Consider the following 19,222-nt stretch of genomic DNA (forward strand, 5'->3'; position numbering starts at 1 on the left):
GCATTATGAGTTTAAACTAACTGCTTCGACACTATAGTGGGAGAACACATTTATGTTCCATTGGACAAGCTAACAATTAACCATCTTCTGTGAATAACTCGACGGAATGCTGACCGATAACGTCGAAAACCACCGATATCTCGACAGGTAACCCTCTCTTTCATTTTCATGCATTTTCCAATTCGTGCCATGAAAATTGCAGTGGTTTACGTGTCGACATACTGGAGTTTTTGAGGAATTTATCCAGCCGCATTCTCGTAAGTAATACAACAGGCTGGGTAAAGATTAACCTCTCCTTGGACAATGTGTTGAACATTATAGTCTGAATACTTCACAGCCTACATATTCCCAATCAATAAAAGCTAGGAAGTTCTTATATACAGTGTATGCAGTTGATATATTGACAATAACGTTTTTAAACCATGAGTCTTTAAAACCAAGAAATATCATTACTTTACTTTGTTTCAAAGTCTACATCGTAATGCCATCTGCTATCTGAGTCCATGTCCGAACCACCTGATTGTGAATTGAGCATGATACGTACAAGGCTGTTACCCACCTTCACCTCCCACACTTTTCAGTGTGACACACACAGTGTGCTAACACTGAAGGGCGATGCTGTCTATTGATTCATGCACAAGCCTTTCATTGTCTGTTATCTTGAATGATTTTTTTTCCATGCAGTTTGTAACCTGTGCGTAAATTAAGTCTATCGGATTTTACTGACAGTAATATGTGGGTAAACACAAAACTGTGTGATCACATCCACATGCAAGAAAGTCAAATTTGTACATTCTGTTGCATAATTTTTATAAATTAACGAGCTGCAGTAGTTCAGGACGAATCTGGCTTATATTGTCCGGAATATATTTATTTACTTATTTATTATTTATTTATTTATTCCATTCGTGTTCTGTAGACCCATCAGCGATAAATCGCTTGGGTGTAGAATGTGCCATTTACATAGATTAGAGATTGTTTATAATAATAGGTTGTACAATGATAATATATTACATAGAAAAAATGTTTACAAGAATTGTTTTTTGTAAAAAGTTACAAATTACATTGAACAGACTTACAATATATCAAAATCAATTCATGTAGTCTCAAACATAAATTCGTCCAGTGAGTAACTGGTTTTATTTAGAAGATATTGTTTAAGTTGATCTTTGAAAGTAGATGGATCAGTAACTGACATTTTTATTGCCTAAGGGAGAGCATTAAATATTTGTATGCAAGAGTAGTGTACTCCTTTTTGTACCATACTTACATTCTTTTGTTCAAGATGTAGATCATTTTTTACCCTAGTGTCATAGTTATGATACTTGCTATTCATTTCAAAAAGGGAATGGTTTTTACACAAGAAACACATCAGAGAGAAAATGTGCTGAGATACTGTTGTGAGTATTCTCAGCTCTTGGAAGAGTTTCCTGCAGGGATGTCTGTAATTGACACCACACAGAATCCTAATGACTCTTTTCTGGGCTATGGGGATTTTGTTTGCCTTTGGCTGGTTTCCCCAGAATATAATTCCATAGGCCACCAGGGCATGAAAATAACAAAAATAGGCAGCTTTCAAAGTATTTAAGTCACTGAAGGAAGCAATCGCATGAATAGCGTAAACTGCTGAGCTTAGTTTTTTTATATAGGTAAGGAATGTGTAAGGACCAGTTCAGATTGCTATTAACAAGTAGACACAGGAACTTTGTTGACTCCAGTCGTGCTAAATTCCCATCATTGTATTTAAGATTAATCTCACCTTCGATATTTTGGCTTGTATGGAATTGAATCAATTGAGTTTTTTCACAATTTAGTGATAATCCATTAGAAGTAAACCAGTTAAAGGTCTCCTGAAAAATTGCATTTACAGTGATCTCAAGATTAATATTTGTTGAATTGGCTACCAGAATCGTTGTGTCATTGGCAAACAAAGTAATTTTACCTTTGCGCTTGTACACATTGGAAGGCCATTTATGAAAATAAGGAAAAGTAGAGGACCCAGAATAGAGCCCTGGGGGACTCTGCAGTTTATTGTGCCCCAAGAAGAGGACACTGGTTCCCCATTAGTGTCGTTTACCATGACTTTCTGTTTCTGGTGCTTTAAATAGGAGGCAAGCCACATCCCTGCTTCTCCAGTTAACCCATAAAATTCTGGATTGCTCAGAAAAATCTCATGGTTCAAGCAATCGAACGCCTTAGAAAGGTCACAAAAAATTCCAGTTGGAGACATTTCATTATATTGTATCTTCTGTTGAGATGTTTTTCTGGAAACCGAATTGACTTTTATTGAGAATATTGCATTTACTAAGATGTTCAAGAATCCTTCTGTGTACAAGTTTCTCGAGAATCTTGGAGAAACAAGTTAGAGTGAAATAGGACGTTAATTGGTTACTTCGTTTCTGTCATCCTTCTTGTATAATGGTTTCACAACTGCATATTTAAGTCTATCAGGGACAATTCCTAATATCAGTGATTCATTAAAGATGTGGCACAGGACTTCACAAATGAAAATGTGTGTGTGTTTCAACACTTTGATGGAAATACCATCAATATCAGTTGAGATTTTGTTTTTCAGTCAGAGCACAATATGCCCTTTCCTGGTGGTCGTACTTGGCCATTTCTCTGTAACTGCTGAATGATAAGTGGAACAGTACTTACAATGACCGAGTTCGAAGCTAGGTATGGCAAGAACTGTTCAGTGAATCATTTCTGGAAAGTGACAGCGTTCATTTCCGAATGGTAGTCACCACTGTTTTTCTTACACCTAAATACAAGTTTACTCTCAGGAAACAAATCAGAAAAGAAGAGCCAGTGTGTAGAATAAGTATCCGAGAACCTTTTCCTATGGGAACTTTAAAACCACTTGTACAGTACCATCACTCATTTTCCAGCAGGTATTCATGGAATGATTCTGTTTCACAAACGTTTCATCAAGGTACTACACTGTACAACTACCTCCCCCTCTTGTATCGTGCATCTTTATAAAAGGTGAGCTTCATGCTGCTTCTATGACACTTCTTTTAATTAAAAACGCTTTTCTTAACAAACAAATGCCTTTAAATTTTTTGCATTGACGAAGCGCTACCTTTGAAGCCAATTTGCTCAGGCATAATTGAAACAAGTTTTTATGATATACACATTCCAAACATGAAGCACTTCAAAACATCGTTGTCAAAACCATCTGTTTGTATTACAGGTTTATTGCGATTTCGATGATTTTCAGGCGACACGAAAACAAATTTTCACGAGGTTTCCACAGCTCCGACACATTTATTTACTGTTCTCTGTACTACACGTGCAAACAAAGTTGACACTCGGCGTGGATTGCATTTCTCATTTACTGTAGCTCTCATCAGCCACCGCGCAGAGTGTCAACTTTGTTTGCGCGAACAATACAGTTCCCTGGCTGACACGTGCTTCTGCAGTTCACTATTATGTCTTCAAAATCTCAAAACTAGAAGTATTGCTTTCAGACTCACGTTTGAAGAAGTTATAAGTGCGGGATATACACCTCCTCGACTTCTTTTGAAGCATCTAAATCTACATGGTCACTCTGCAATTCACAATTAAGTGCATGGTAGAACGTTCATAGAACCGCCGTCAAGCTATTTCTCTGCCATTCCCCTCTCAAACAGCTCGCGGGTAATACGAACGCATTCATCTTTCCTTGCGACCTCTAATTTATCTTATTTTATTATGATGAACATTCCTCACTATGTAGGTGGGCGCCCACAAAGTATTTTCATATTCTGGGCAGAAAGTTGACGACTAGGAATGAATATTGATTCTCAGTTGAAAAGTGGTGTGAACACAGAAAGGTATTTGCAAACCGAATGTCATAAGCATGTTATGCCCTTAGAATCCTATCATCAGTGTGTAACATGCACTGTCTTACATATTATTCATATGTACACTCAATTCTTAGCTATGGCGTTCTTTTTTGGAAAACAAATGCACAAAATATGAACACAATTTTCAAGCTCCAGAAAAGAGCAATAAGAGTAATAAACAAAAATACTAGTCGAGCCCACTGTAAAGATCTATTCAAAACATTGGGGATTTTAACTGCTCCATGTGAATACTTTTACCAGACAGTCGAACACATCGAAAATAACATTGGTAATTATTACACAAACAGCTCTGGCCACGACCATGCAACAAGAGATAGACTCAACTTATATTTACAAACAAAAAATAAACATAAAACTCAAAACAGCATTTTCTACAAAGGAATAAAACTCTACAATAAAGTACAAAAAGAGATTAAAGAAATTGCAAAAATACACTTATTTAAAAAGGCAGCTAAAAGTACCTATTATGCAATACAGTTTATACATTGAAGGATCACTTAAATAAAATGAGTAGGGGGTTTATAAAAATTAATATACAAATAAATAATAATAATAATGATTATAAAACATCGAACATGCCACATAACACCTTCACTCTATGTTTTTTCCCTCTTTTTCCTCTCTAGAAATAATTACCCCCAAGCTATGCATAGCATAATACTACACCTCTTCCTCTTTCTGAGCTCAACATCTCACTCATTATGGAAGGACGATGACTCAGTCTTTCAGGATAGCAAATGGGAAGTTGCGGTGCAGGAAACGGCCCAGAGATCACCAGTTTGTGTGTGTGTGTATGTGTGTGTGTAGTTAGTGAAGTGTTATGAAACAATGTGCGTATAGTGTGTGCAGTAACTGATAGTGATATATGAGTGAACAGTGTGGCATTACATTATTTAATAAGTTATTTGTAAAGAAAATATTGTATACCAGGAATAAATCTAACGATTGTCTCTAACTAGAAGTCTGGAAATATATGTGTATACGAATTAGCTTATTTTAAATTGATCTAATCTTGTAAATAGTTTGACATGTCCTATATCCTTGTAAAAAGAGATCTATGGATGAATAAAACTACTACTACTACTGCTAATACTCCTTAAATTTCATGAGAAAATACTGCCACAATGACAAACGCCTTTGTTTTAATGATTGCCACCCCAATTAGCGTATATCATATCCGTGGCAGTCTCTCCCCTATTTCGTGAAAATACAAAACGAGCTGCCCTTTACATCTACATCTACGTAATTACTCTGTTATTCACAATTAAGTGAAGGGTTCAATGAACCACCTTCAAGCTGCCTCTCTACCATTCCATTCTCGAATGGCGAGCGGGAAAACCGAGCACTTAAATTTTTCTGTGCAATCCCGGATTTCTCTTATTTTATCGTTATGATCATTTCTCCCTACGTAGATGGGTGCCAACAGAATGTTTTCGCAATCGGAGGAGAAAACTGGTGATTGAAATTTCAAGAGAAAATCCAGCAATAACGGAAAACGCCTTTGTTTTAATGATTGCCACCCCAATTCACATATTATGTCTGTGGCACTATCTCCCCTATTTCGCGATAATACAAAACGAGCTGCCCTTCTCTGAACTTTTTCGATGGCACCCATTAGTCCCACCTGATGTGGATTGGACACCGCACACCAATACTCCAGAACAGGGCGGACAAGTGTAGTGTAAGCAGTCTCTTTAGCTAACCTGTTGCACGTTCTAAGTGTTCTGCCAATGAATCGCAGTCTTTGGTTTGCTCTACCCATAACATTTTCTATGTGATCATTCCAATTTAGCTTATTTGTAATTGTAATCCCTAAGCATTTAGTTGAATTTACAGCCTTCAGATTTGTGTGACTTATCGCGTAATTCAAATTTAGTGGATTTCTTTCCATGTGAATAACTTCACACTTTACTTTATTCAGTGTCAACTGTCACTTTTCGCACCACAGAGGTAACTTATCTAAATCGTTCTGCAATTCGTTTTGGTCATCTGATGACTTAACAAGATGGTAAATGATAGCATCATCTGCAAACAATCTAAGACGGCTACTCAGATTGTCTCCTATCTCATTAATATAGATCAGGAACAATAGAGGGACTATAACACTTCCTTGGGGAACGCCAGATATTACTTCTGTTTTACTCGATGACATTCCATCTATTATTACGAACTGTGACCTTTCTGACAGGAAATCATGAATCCAGTCGCACAACTGAGGCGATATTCCATAGCCATGCAGTTTGATTAGAAGATGCTTGTGAGGAGTGGTGTCGAAAGTCTTCTGGAAATCTAAAAATATAGAATCAATTAGACATCCTCTGTCGATAGCACTCATTACTTCATGAGTATAAAGAGCTAGATGTGTTTCACGAGAACGATATTTTCTGAATTCGTGCTGACTATGTGTCAATAAATCGTTTTCTTCGAGGTACTGTATTATGTTCAAACACAGTATATGTTCCAAAACCCTACTGCAAATCGACGTTAGTGATATGGGCTTGTAATTCAGAGGATTACTCCTACTTCCCTTCTTGGGTATTGGTGTGACTTGAGCAATTTTCCAGTCTTTAGATACGGATCTTTCTGTGAGCGAGTGGTTGTATATACATACATCAAAGAAAGTTTTGCATCACCTTGGTTCCGAGAGTTCCGGAACCTGTACAGAAAATTGGAACAGAGATCAACATAAAAATCATTTCTGCCCTTTTTACTGCTCATTGCATGTTGTACCACCATACAGCGAGACCTTCAGAGGTGGTGGTCCTGGATTCCTGTACATACCGGTACGTCTCAAACCCAGTAGCATGTCCTCTTGCATTGATGCATGCCTGTATTTGTCGTGGCATACTATCCACAAGTTCACAATCCCTGTGTTCGTCACGATACTCCCTATTTGTCCAGGATTATTTGTTGCTAAGAGGTCAAGTATGCTTTCGCAACCATTTACGCTTAGAGTGGACACTGATTGTCTAGATTGTCCCATTCCTCAATGGCGATTCGGTGTAGATCTCTGAGAGTATTTGGTGGGTCACATCGTCCATAAACAACCCTTTTCGATCTATCCCAGGCATGTTCGATAGGCTTCATGCCTGGAGAACATGCTGGCCACTCTAGTCGAGCGAGGCAGGAAGTCATTCACAAAATGTGCACCATGGGGGCACGCATTGTCGTCCATGAAGACGAATGCCTGGCCAATATGCTGCCGATGTGGTTGCACTATCGGTCAGAGGATGGCATTCACGTGTCGTACAGCCGTTGCAGAGCCTTTCATTACCATCAGCGCTGTACGTCAGTGCCACATAATGCCACCCCAAAACATCAGGGAACCTTCACCTTGCTGCACTCGCTGGACAGTGTTTCTAAGGGGTTTAGCCTGACTGGGTTGCCTTCAAACATGACTCCAACAATTGTCTGGTTGAAGGCAAATAAGACACTCATTGGTGAATAGAATGTGATGCCAGTCCTGAGCGGTCCATTTGGCATGTTGTTGGGCCCATCTGTATCACACTGCATGGTGTTATGGTGGCAAAGATGGACCTCACGGTGGACTTCGGTAGTGAAGTTGCCCATCATGCGGCCTATTGCACACAGATTGAGTCTTAATATAACGTCCTGTGGCTGAACGAAAAACATTATTCAGTATGGTGGCTTTGTTTGCTGTCAGGGTTCCTCCAAGCCATAATCCATAGGTAGCGGTCATCCACTGCAATAGTAGCCCTTGGGCGGCCTGAGTGAGGCATGTCATCAACAGTTCCTGTCTCTCTGTATCTTTTCCATGTCCGAACAACATCACTTTGGTTCACTTCGAGACACCTGGACACTTCCCTTGTTGAGAGCCCTTCCTGGTACAAAGTAACAATGCGGACACGATTGAACCGCAGTATTGACTGTCTAGGCATGATTGAACTACAGACAACACAAGCCGTGTACCTCCTTCCTGGTGGAAAGACTGAAACTGATCAGCTGTCGGACCCCATCCGCCTAATAGGCGCTGCTCATGCATGATTGTTTACATCTTTGGTCAGGTTTAGTGACATCTCTGAACAGTCAGAGGGACTGTGTCTGTGATACAATATCCCCAGACAATGTCTATCTTCAGGAGTTCTGGGAACCGAGGTGATGTAAAACTTTTTTTGATGTGTGTACTTACAAAATTACTAAATATGGATCTGTGGTATGAGCATTCTCTGAAAGGAATCTGACTGGTATACAATAGGGACTGGAGACCTTGCCTTTATTAAGTGATTCAAGCTGCTTTGCTACACCGAGAATATCTACTTCTATGTTTCTGATCTTTGCAGTTCTTCTTGATTGAAATTCAGGAATATTTAATTCGTCTTCTTTGGTAAAGGAGCTTCGGAAAACCGTGTTTAATAACTCTCCTTTAGTGGCACTGTCATCAGTGACTTCACCATTGTTATTGCACAGTGAAGGTATTGACTGCATCTTGTCACTGGTGTGCTTAATGTATGACCAGACTCTCTTGGGGTTTTCTGCCAGATTCCAAGACAAGAGTTTCGTTGTGGAAATTATTAAAAGCTTCTCACATTTGAAGTATGCGTTATACTTCGAACTTCTACAAAACTTTGCCAATTTTGGGGATTCTGTGTTCTTTTAAATTTGCTTTTTTCGTTGCTTCTGCAACAGCGACCTGACCCGTTTTGTGTACCATGGGGGACCAGAACCATCACTTATTAATTTATCTGGTATATATCTCGCAACTGCCATCGATACTATCTCTTTGAAATCATTGCACATCTTTTCTACGCTTACATGATCAGATCGGAAGGAGTGAAGACTGTCTCTTAAAAAGGCGTTAAGAGCTTTTTTATCAGCTTTTTTTAAATAGTTATACTTTGTGTTTCAATGGTCACTAATCCCTGTATTTGTCACTATACTCTCTATTTGTACAGGATTATTTGTTGTTAAGAGGTAAAGTACAGTTTCGCAACCATTTACGCTTAGAATGGACTCATGAACTAATTGTTCAAAATAATTGTCTGAGAAAGCATTCGGTACAATTTCGGATAAAAATTTATGCCTGCCGCCGGCTTTAAACGAAAAATTTTTCCAGAATGTCGAGAGTAGATTGAAGTCACCACCGACTATAAATGTATGAGTGGGGTAACAATTTGAAATGAGGCTCAAGTTTCCATTGAACTGTACAACAACTACTGGGTGTACATAAAGTCTGGGAACACTTTCAATTATTTATTGCACAAGAACCGATCATTTTACAGATATCATACATATGTCATTTGGAAGAGAAACCCTGGAAGGTTTTTTTTCATGTATACCGCCACAGTGTGGTTTGGTTATTTGCTGCTAGTCACAAACATGGGGAGTTCAGGTGCAGATCTCACTCCATGTGACTTTGTTCTGTGAAAACACATTAAAGATCTGGTGTATGCACTACCTCTACCACATGATGTAGCAGAGCTCCGGGAGAGAATACGGGAAGCGACTGCTACAGTCAAAGATACCATGCTGGGACAGGTATGGCAAGAATTTGATAACCGTATTGACGTCTGCCGGGTCACTCCTGGTTTGCATATCGAATGTTTGTAAAAAAAACTTACAGATTTTCTCTTCAAAATGCAATATGTATCACATCTGTACAATGTTTAGTTCTTGTGCAATAAATAATTGAAAGTGTTACGGACTTTACGTGCACCCTGTATATCTTCTGAGTCAGGGGGTCGGTAAAACGATCCAATTAATAGTTTAGTCCGATTGTCAAGCATAACCTCTACCCATACTATTTTGCAGGAACTATCTACTTCAATTTCACTACCTCTGACAGCAATGAATACTCCACCACCAACTGTACTTAATCTATCCTTTCTGAACACTGTCCGATTGTTTGAAAAAATTTAAGCTGAACTTATTTCTGGCTTTAACCAACTTTCTTTACCTACAACTATTTGAGCTTCAGTGCTTTCTATTAGGGCTTGGAGGTCTGGTTGTTTCTGAACACAACTACGAGAATTTACAACTACAATACTGATCGCTTCTAAACTACCTTATTGTGTTTTACCTGCCCCCTTTCAGACAGACGCCTTTCTGTGGTTTCCTGAGACCCTCTAACCTAAAAACCCGCCCAGTCCCTTCCACATAGTCCCCGCTACCCATGTAGCCACTTCCAGTATACAGTAGACTCCTGACCTATTAAGCAGAAGCCGGAAATCGCCCACCCGATGGTGCAAGTCAATGAATCTGCAGCCTACACAGTCAGAGAACTTCCTGAGCCCCTGATTCAGAGTCTCCACTCGGCTCTGCACTAAAGGACCACAGTCGGTTCTATCGATGATGCCTTAATCTCTCAAGCAAGACTGGAAGTCTTTACCATTTGCACTAGCTGTCCAAAATCAAAGGGAATCTCCTCTGATCCAAAGCGTCACACGTCATTGACATGAGCCACCACCTGCAGTTGGCTGCACTCTGTACTCTTCCTGGCATTCTGAAGTACCCTTTCCACATCCGGAATGACTCCCCCCTGTATGCACATGGAGACCATGCTGGCTACCTTCCCCTACTTGGCAGCCATATTCCTAAGGGGCCCCATTACGAGCCTAACATTGGAGTTCCCAACTACCAGCAAAACCCACCCTCTGTGAATACCCGGACCTCCACAGATAACACCTGAAACCTGTTTGTCAAAGTTTTTCCCTTCTTTGAACTTTTTCGATCGTTTCTATCTGCTGTGAATCCCACTCCTGACAGCAATACTCCAGAATGAGGGCAGAAAAGCATAGTGTATGTAGTCACTTTAGTAGATCTGTTGCATTTACTAAGTGCTCAATCGATACATCTCAGTCTTTGGTCTGCTTTCCACACAATGTTATTCATGTGACAGTTGCATTTTATGTTATTCATAACTGTAATCACTAAGTATCTAGTTGAATTTACAGCCTTTAGAATCCTATGTTTTATCCTGTAAACTGAATTTAGCGGATTCTTTTTAGTACTCATGTGGATGACTTCAGACTTTTCATTATCTAGGTCAATTGCCACTTTTCTCACCATACAGATATTTTGGCTATGTCGTTTTCTAATTTGTCTTAATCTCTGATGGCTTTATAAGACGGTAAATCACAGCATCAGCTGCAAACAGTCTAAGAGGGCTGCATAGATTGTCTCCTAAATAGTTTATTAGAACAGGAACAGAGGAGCACCTACAACACTTCCTTGCAAATGCCAGGTATCATTTCTATCACTTCTGTTTTACTCGATGATTTTCCGTCAATAGCTACATACGTGATCTTTATGACAGCAGATCACAAAACCATTCGCACAACTAAGACGATACTCCATAGGCATGTAATTTAATTAAAGTTGCTTGTTAGGAACTTCACATTTATTGCCATCACATGACATTTTCATTTGGAAATTACACTAAAACTTTTACAGATATGTTGGGTATTACGTGGCATATGTCCATAATAACATACACTCCTGGAAATTGAAATAAGAACACCGTGAATTCATTGTCCCAGGAAGGGGAAACTTTATTGACACATTCCTGGGGTCAGATACATCACATGATCACACTGACAGAACCACAGGCACATAGACACAGGCAACAGAGCATGCACAATGTCGGCACTAGTACAGTGTATATCCACCTTTCGCAGCAATGCAGCCTGCTATTCTCCCATGGAGACGATCGTAGAGATGCTGGATGTAGTCCTGTGGAACGGCTTGCCATGCCATTTCCACCTGGCGCCTCAGTTGGACCAGCGTTCGTGCTGGACGTGCAGACCGTGTGAGACGACGCTTCATCCAGTCCCAAACATGCTCAATGGGGGACAGATCCGGAGATCTTGCTGGCCAGGGTAGTTGACTTACACCTTCTAGAGCACGTTGGGTGGCACGGGATACATGCGGACGTGCATTGTCCTGTTGGAACAGCAAGTTCCCTTGCCGGTCTAGGAATGGTAGAACGATGGGTTCGATGACGGTTTGGATGTACCGTGCACTATTCAGTGTCCCCTCGACGATCACCAGTGGTGTACGGCCAGTGTAGGAGATCGCTCCCCACACCATGATGCTGGGTGTTGGCCCTGTGTGCCTCGGTCGTATGCAGTCCTGATTGTGGCGCTCACCTGCACGGCGCCAAACACGCATACGACCATCATTGGCACCAAGGCAGAAGCGACTCTCATCGCTGAAGACGACGCGTCTCCATTCGTCCCTCCATTCACGCCTGTCGCGACACCACTGGAGGCGGGCTGCACGATGTTGGGGCGTGAGCGGAAGATGGCCTAACGGTGTGCGGGACCGTAGCCCAGCTTCATGGAGATGGTTGCGAATGGTCCTCGCCGATACCCCAGGAGCAACAGTGTCCCTAATTTGCTGGGAAGTGGCGGTGCGGTCCCCTACGGCACTGCGTAGGATCCTACGGTCTTGGCGTGCATCCGTGCGTCGCTGCGGTCCGGTCCCAGGTCGACGGGCACGTGCACCTTCCGCCGACCACTGGCGACAACATCGATGTACTGTGGAGACCTCACGCCCCACGTGTTGAGCAATTCGGCGGTACGTCCACCCGGCCTCCCACATGCCCACTATATGCCCTCGCTCAAAGTCCGTCAACTGCACATACGGTTCACGTCCACGCTGTCGCGGCATGCTACCAGTATTAAAGACTGCGATGGAGCTCCGTATGCCACGGCAAACTGGCTGACACTGACGGCGGCGGTGCACAAATGCTGCGCAGCTAGCGCCATTCGACGGCCAACACCGCGGTTCCTGGTGTGTCCGCTGTGCCGTGCGTGTGATCATTGCTTGTACAGCCCTCTCGCAGTGTCCGGAGCAAGTATGGTGGGTCTGACACACCAGTGTCAATGTGTTCTTTTTTCCATTTCCAGGAGTGTACTTTTGCAGACAAAATGAACATTTATTTCAGTACTGGACAGAGCGAATACAAAAATGGCTGTTGAACATAGCGTGAGAACACAAAGACAAAAGCAAAGTCAAAGAACATAGTCCAAACAAATGGCGCTTCGCGCCAGAGGTGCCACAGAGCCCCTTCACCCCTCACCCCTCTCCAGCAGTGAGGAGCACGATGGGGCAGAGCTAGCTCAAGTCAAAAAAAAAAATCTTGGTGCCAGCATGGCAGGCAAAGGCAGCGTCCAGCGCGTGAAGTGAGCGCCTCAAAAGCAGTGTCGACATGGTCCCATGTGTCGGAATGCAGAACAGGTGGACGAGAGTCATAGAAGGCAGCGACGGAGGCATCAGCGGGCGAGGCATCGGCGGAGGCAGGCTGGCCGGGGGTGACAGTAAGTGGCTCCGAGAGTGACCATGCAGGTTTTAATCGGGTTACTGAAATCATACTGGGTCATCCATTGAGCAGAATCACAAATGTATTAATTCATGGTATAAGACACGGTGTGGACCTGAGTATTGAGGTTGCAGGGCTGCACAAACAGAGTCATCTCTTAGCATAACGAAACTTCATGATGCCAAGTCTCTGTGAACAAACACTGGTGGCGTGGAGTGAGCGCGAGGCAGGGATGGGCGAAGGCAGGCCACATGCGCACGCTTTCATTAGATAAGGGCCGGCAGGTCGATAGCGTCGCTCGAGGGTGTGTCCTCGACGAATTCAGCTGGCAGGACGAGTGGTTCTTCGTACAAGACCTCTCCCAATGAAGCACTGAGGTGCTCCTTGTGTGCAGAGCGGGTGCTGAGCCTGACCACGGCAGAGCCTCAGACCAAAGCCCACCATGGTACATGAATGCAGATTTTTAGAGTTCTGTGCCATCATTCAACTAGGGCATTGGCCTGCAGATAATACACTACTGGCCATTAAAATTGCTACACTACGAAGATGACGTGCTACAGACGCAAAATTTAACCAACGGGAAGAAGATGCTGTGATATGCAAATGATTAGCTTTTCAGAGCATTCACACAAGGTTAGCGCCAATGGCGACACTTACAACGTGCTGACATGAGGAAAGTTTCCAACCGGTTTCTCATACACAAACAGCAGTTGACCGGCGTTGCCTGGTGAAACATTATTGTGATGCCTCGTGTAAGGAGGAGAAATGCGTACCATCACGTTTCCGACTTTGATAAAGGTCGGATTGTAGCCTATCACAATTGTGGTTTAGCGTATCGCGACATTGCTGCTCACATTGGTCGAGATCCAATGACTGTTAGCAGAATATGGAATCGGTGGGTTCAGGAGGGTAATAGGGAATACTGTGCTGGATCCCAACGGCCTCGTATCACTAGCAGTCGAGATGACAGGCATCTTATCCGCATGACTGTAATCGATCGTGCAGCCACGTCTCGATCCCTGAGTCAACAGATGGGGACGTTTGCAAGACAAAATCCATCTGCACGAACAGTTCGATGACGTTTACAGCAGCATGGACTATCAGCTCGGAGACCATGGCTGCCGTTACCCTTGATGCTGCATCAGAGACAGGAGCGCCCGCGATGGTGTACTCAATGACGAACCTGGGTGCACGAATGGCAAAACGTCATTTTTTCGGATGAATCCAGGTTCTGTTTACAGCATCATGATGGTCGCATCTATGTTTGGCAACATCGCAGTGAACACACATTGGAAGCGTGTTCGTCATCGCCATACTGGCATATCACCCTGCGTGATAGTATGGGGTGCCATTGGTTACACATCTCGGTCACCTCTTGTTCGCATTGTCGGCACTTTGAACAGTGGACGTTACATTTCAGATGTGTTACGACTCATGGCTCTACCCTTCATTCGATTCCTGCGAAACCCTACATTTCAGCTGGATAATGCACGACCACATGTTGCAGGTCCTGTATGGGCCTTTCTGGATACAGAAAATGTTCGACTGCTGCCCTGGCCAGCACATTCTCCAGATCTCTCACCAATTGGAAACGACTGGTCAATGGTGGCCGAGCAACTGGCTCGTCACAATACGCCAGGCACTACTCTTGATGAACTGTGATATTGTGTTGAAGCTGCAAGGGCAGCTGTACCTGTACACGCCATCCAAGCTCTGTTTGACTCAATGCTCAGGCGTATCAAGGCCGTTATTATGGCCAGAGGTGGTTGTTCTGAGTTCTGATTTCTCAGGATCTATGCACCCAAATTGCATGAAAATGTAATCAGATGTCAGTTCTAGTATAATATATTTGTCCAATGAATACCCGTTTATCATCTGCATTTCTTCTAGGTATAGCAATTTTAATGGCAAGTAGTGTTTGTTGTCATGTGAAATTTCGCCACCCCGCACAGCTCACACAGTTCAGCAAAAATCCACGACTCAAATTGTAGGCCATGGTCCATAGTAAGTGAAAGGGGGCAGCCCAATCTCGCCAGCCACACCAATATGAAAGTGTGAGCAATAGTCTCAGCTGTAATGCCTACCAGAGGGACCACCTCAAGCCAATGGGTTACATGGTCGATCATGGACAGAATGTATTTGTACCCCTCGGAAGGGGGGGGGGGGGGAGAGGACTGACAACGTCAATGTGCAAGTGGCGCAGGCAGCCGTTGGGGATGTCGAACTATCCTAAAGGCGGTTGCGTGTGTCTGCCCACCTTAATACATTGGCAAGGAACGCTCGCGCATCTCCAGGAGTGGCAATCCTGCTGCACACCTGGCCAGACAAAACGTTCGATGACAAGTCTTGTCATTGCCCATGTCCCAGGGTGGGCAAGACTGTGTAACGCATCGAAGATCCCGCGCCAAAGGGTGGACGGCATCAAGGGGCGTAGGGAGCCAGTAGAAACGTCACACAGGACAGGGGATGACGACGCATGTAGAGTAATAGGTTTGATGGAGAGCGAAGACTTGGCGTCCAAAAGCAGTTGCTGTGTGTCCACTTCCTCAGCCTGAAGTCGCGCCAATTCATATAAGTTCAAGGGGGTGCAGATCACTGAGATACAGGAGAGGTAGTCAGCAACTACAATTTCTGCACTGTGGATGTAATAAGTGACCGAAGAATGTTGGCAAAATAAACTCCATGTGCCGGAAGCGTCATGGTGAGAGATCCTTCACCGGGTTGCGTATTGCATCAACAAGAGGTTTATCGTCCAAATAGGTGGTGAAAGCGCGCCCTTCCACGTCGCTCCTGAAGTGTATGACTGCCTCATAAACCACAAGAAGGCCGACCATTCACACTGACTCCTGGTTAGCAGGAGTGGCTGCATGGAGTCTGCGGTGTGCTGTTGGAGGACAGTGCCCAACGCTGACTCGCTTGCGTCGGTACTGATAGCAATGCGTGCCTCTGGACATGGATGCACGAGAGTGATAGCTTTTGCAATGCCCAATTTCAGATTGTCACAAGCGTCGAGCATGGGCTTAGACCAGTCCAACGTATGCTTCCCCATTGTATTATTACCAAAGAGAGCGTCAGTAAGGGCCCACTGGACGGAGGCAGCCCGAGGGATATGTCAGCGATAAAAGTTCACCATCCCCAGAAACCGGTGGAGTTACGCATAATATTCAGGGAGAGACAGTGCAAACATATGAGACCTGAGTTTCGCCTGGCGTATACAACTTTCAAATGACTTTCGGGAATTCAGCCGGGTAACACTTTCAGCGACCGCCGATATTTCGGCGGGAGAACACCCCGCCATTTTCAAGGCAAACTGCAACGGACAGGCGGCGTACATGCAAATTTAAAACCTCAGTTGTCGGACTGAAGCAGGAAACAACACACCCACTGAACACTAGTGCCACCAAAGATGACCAAAGTCAGAGGTATCGATAGTGAGACTACGAATTCGCAGGTTAGGTAGCATTGACTCTGTCCCTCTGTTTTTTGACAAGGGAGAGAGCCGGATTCCAAACAGAGTTCTGAAGGTTCACAAGGAAGGGTTTCCTTTCCGTCCTGTAGCGAGTAACATCGTCACTCCGACATGTCGGGTAGCCAAGCATCTTGCTTCTCTGTTGAGTCCACAAGTAGGTCAGTGTGAACATCATATCAGGAACTCTGTTTATTTTTACGTCGTTTGGAGGGACTGCGGTTGAATGACTCTGATATTTTAGTGAGTTTCGATGTGGTCTCGCTCTTCACTTGTGTTCCTCTGTCTGATTCGTTGCGGTTAATGGAGGCTAGGTTTGGTGCTGAATTAACTAATCTCTTTCGGCATGTGTTGACATCCACTTACTTTTTATTCAATGATCAGTATTACAAGCAGACAGATGGAGTTGCGATGAGTAGTCCGTTGTCTCATGTGGTCAGAAATTTGTTTATGGAAGACTTTGAGGAACGTGCAATTGAGTCGGTGCCTTTGAAACCCGCCTGTTTCTTTAGATACGGTATGTTGATGATACCTTTGTTGTTTGGCCTCATGGTAGGGAGAATCTGAATGCCATTCTAGAACATCTGAACACGATCCACCCGAACATTCGTTTTACGATGGAGGTGGAAGAGGATGGTTGCCTTCCCTTTCTTGACACGTTGTTTAGGAGGAGGGATGATGGATCATTGGGACATGCAGTCTACAGCAAACGTACTCACACCGACTTGTACTTACAGGCTAATATTTGTCACGATCCGACTCAGCGTGAAGGGGTACTTCGTACCTTGGTACACAGGGCACATGTCGTTTCTGACGCTGAGACTTTTCCAACTGAGCTATCCCACCTTGAAGTTACATTTCCTCAAAATGGTTATAGTGATAGACAGATTGAACGTGCGTTGTGCTATCGACCAACTGTACATCAGGTGATTGATGATAATTCTGAGTCAACACCTAAGTCTACTGCCTTTTTACCTTATGTAGGAAACACTTCTAACAAGATCAGACGTATTTTACGGAAATATGGTGTTAAATGTGTTTTCCGACCTCCTCTAAAATTAGAGCGCTTTTGAGTTCTGTTAAGGATGATCTTGGTCTGTGTAAGGTGGGTGTATATCATATTCCTTGTAGCTGTGGCATGGCATATATTGGTCAAACTATCAGGACCGTGGAGGACAGATGTACTGAGCATAAACGGCACACACGATTACAGCAGCCAAGTAGATCTGCTATTGCTGAACATTGCTTGGATACTGGTCACCCCATGTTATATAATAACACCGAGATATTGGCATGCACGTCCAGCTATTGGGACAGTGTCATTAAGGAGGCAGTTGAGATTAAATTAGCGAGCAACCTCGTTAACAGGGATGGAGGTTTTTGTTTGAACTCTGTTTGGAATCTGGCTCTCTCCCTTGTCAAAAAACAGAGGGACAGAGTCAATGCTACCTCACCTGTGAATTCGTAGTCTCACTATCGATAGCTCTGACTTTGGTCATCTTTGGTAGCACTAGTGTTCAGTGTGTGTGTTATGTTTCCTGCTTCAGTCCGAGAACCGAGGTTTTAAATTTGCATGTACGTTGCCTGTTTGTTGCATTTTGCCTTGAAAATGGCGGGGTGTTCTCCCGCCGAAATATCGGCGGTCGCTGAAAGTGTTACCTGGCTGAATTACCGGAAGTTATTTGAAAGTGCAAGAATGGTTGCAATACGAGAATCTGTAGGGCAGAGGCCGTCGACCGAGACCGTATGGCCAAGGAATGTAACAGATGTGGAACATAATTGCGATTTGTCGTGGTTGATAACGACACCGTTGGCTGCAAGAGCCACACGAACTGCATCAAGGTGAAATTTGTGTTCCTCAGCAGACGAGGAAAAGTTCAGTATGTCATCCAAATAGTAAAAAGTGAAAGGTTGAGGAAGCAAAATTTAATCAATGAAACGTTGCCACGTCTGCGCAGCGGTTTACAAGCCATAGGGCATGTAACAGTATTCAAAAAGGCCGAATGGTGTGATGATGGCCATCTTCGGAATGTCTGGCAGGCGCATGGGAATTTGGTGATACGCCTTCAAACAGTGCAAGACAGAGAAGAACTTTGAGCCATGCAGTAACTGAGTAAAATCCTGGATATGAGGAATTAGTTAGTTATCTATTATTGTCCTAGCATTAAGAGACCTGTAGTCCCTGCACATGCATAGCAAACCGTCTTTCTTAGGCACAAGGTGGATGGGAGAAGACCAGTTGCTGTCCGATGGCCAGAGCATGCCAGAAGCCAGTAAATCCTGAACGATTTCTTTCGCTCACAGCAATTTCGAAGCGTTAAGACGTCGAGCTTTGTGACGTATGGTTGGGCCATCCATGGTGCGGATTCAGGGACAAGTGCTGTTGCTGATTGCCGAGACCCATGAAGGGAGGCACACATGGTGGGGCGAGAAGGGGGGGCGGCACGAGCGGCGGCGGTTCACTGACCTTGGCTGTCCAGGAAGGCATGTGCAGAGCATTAGCAGCAGGTGACGACTGAGGACATGGCACAGTATCCACGCGATGCAAGGGATCCTGCGAAGTGAGAACAGGAGCATTCTGCAGGTCCAACTGCGAAAGCACAGAACCAGCAGCAGGGAAAGTGC

This window comes from Schistocerca cancellata, chromosome 2 (genome assembly GCF_023864275.1).
Source record: "Schistocerca cancellata isolate TAMUIC-IGC-003103 chromosome 2, iqSchCanc2.1, whole genome shotgun sequence".
Classification (NCBI taxonomy): domain Eukaryota; kingdom Metazoa; phylum Arthropoda; class Insecta; order Orthoptera; family Acrididae; genus Schistocerca; species Schistocerca cancellata.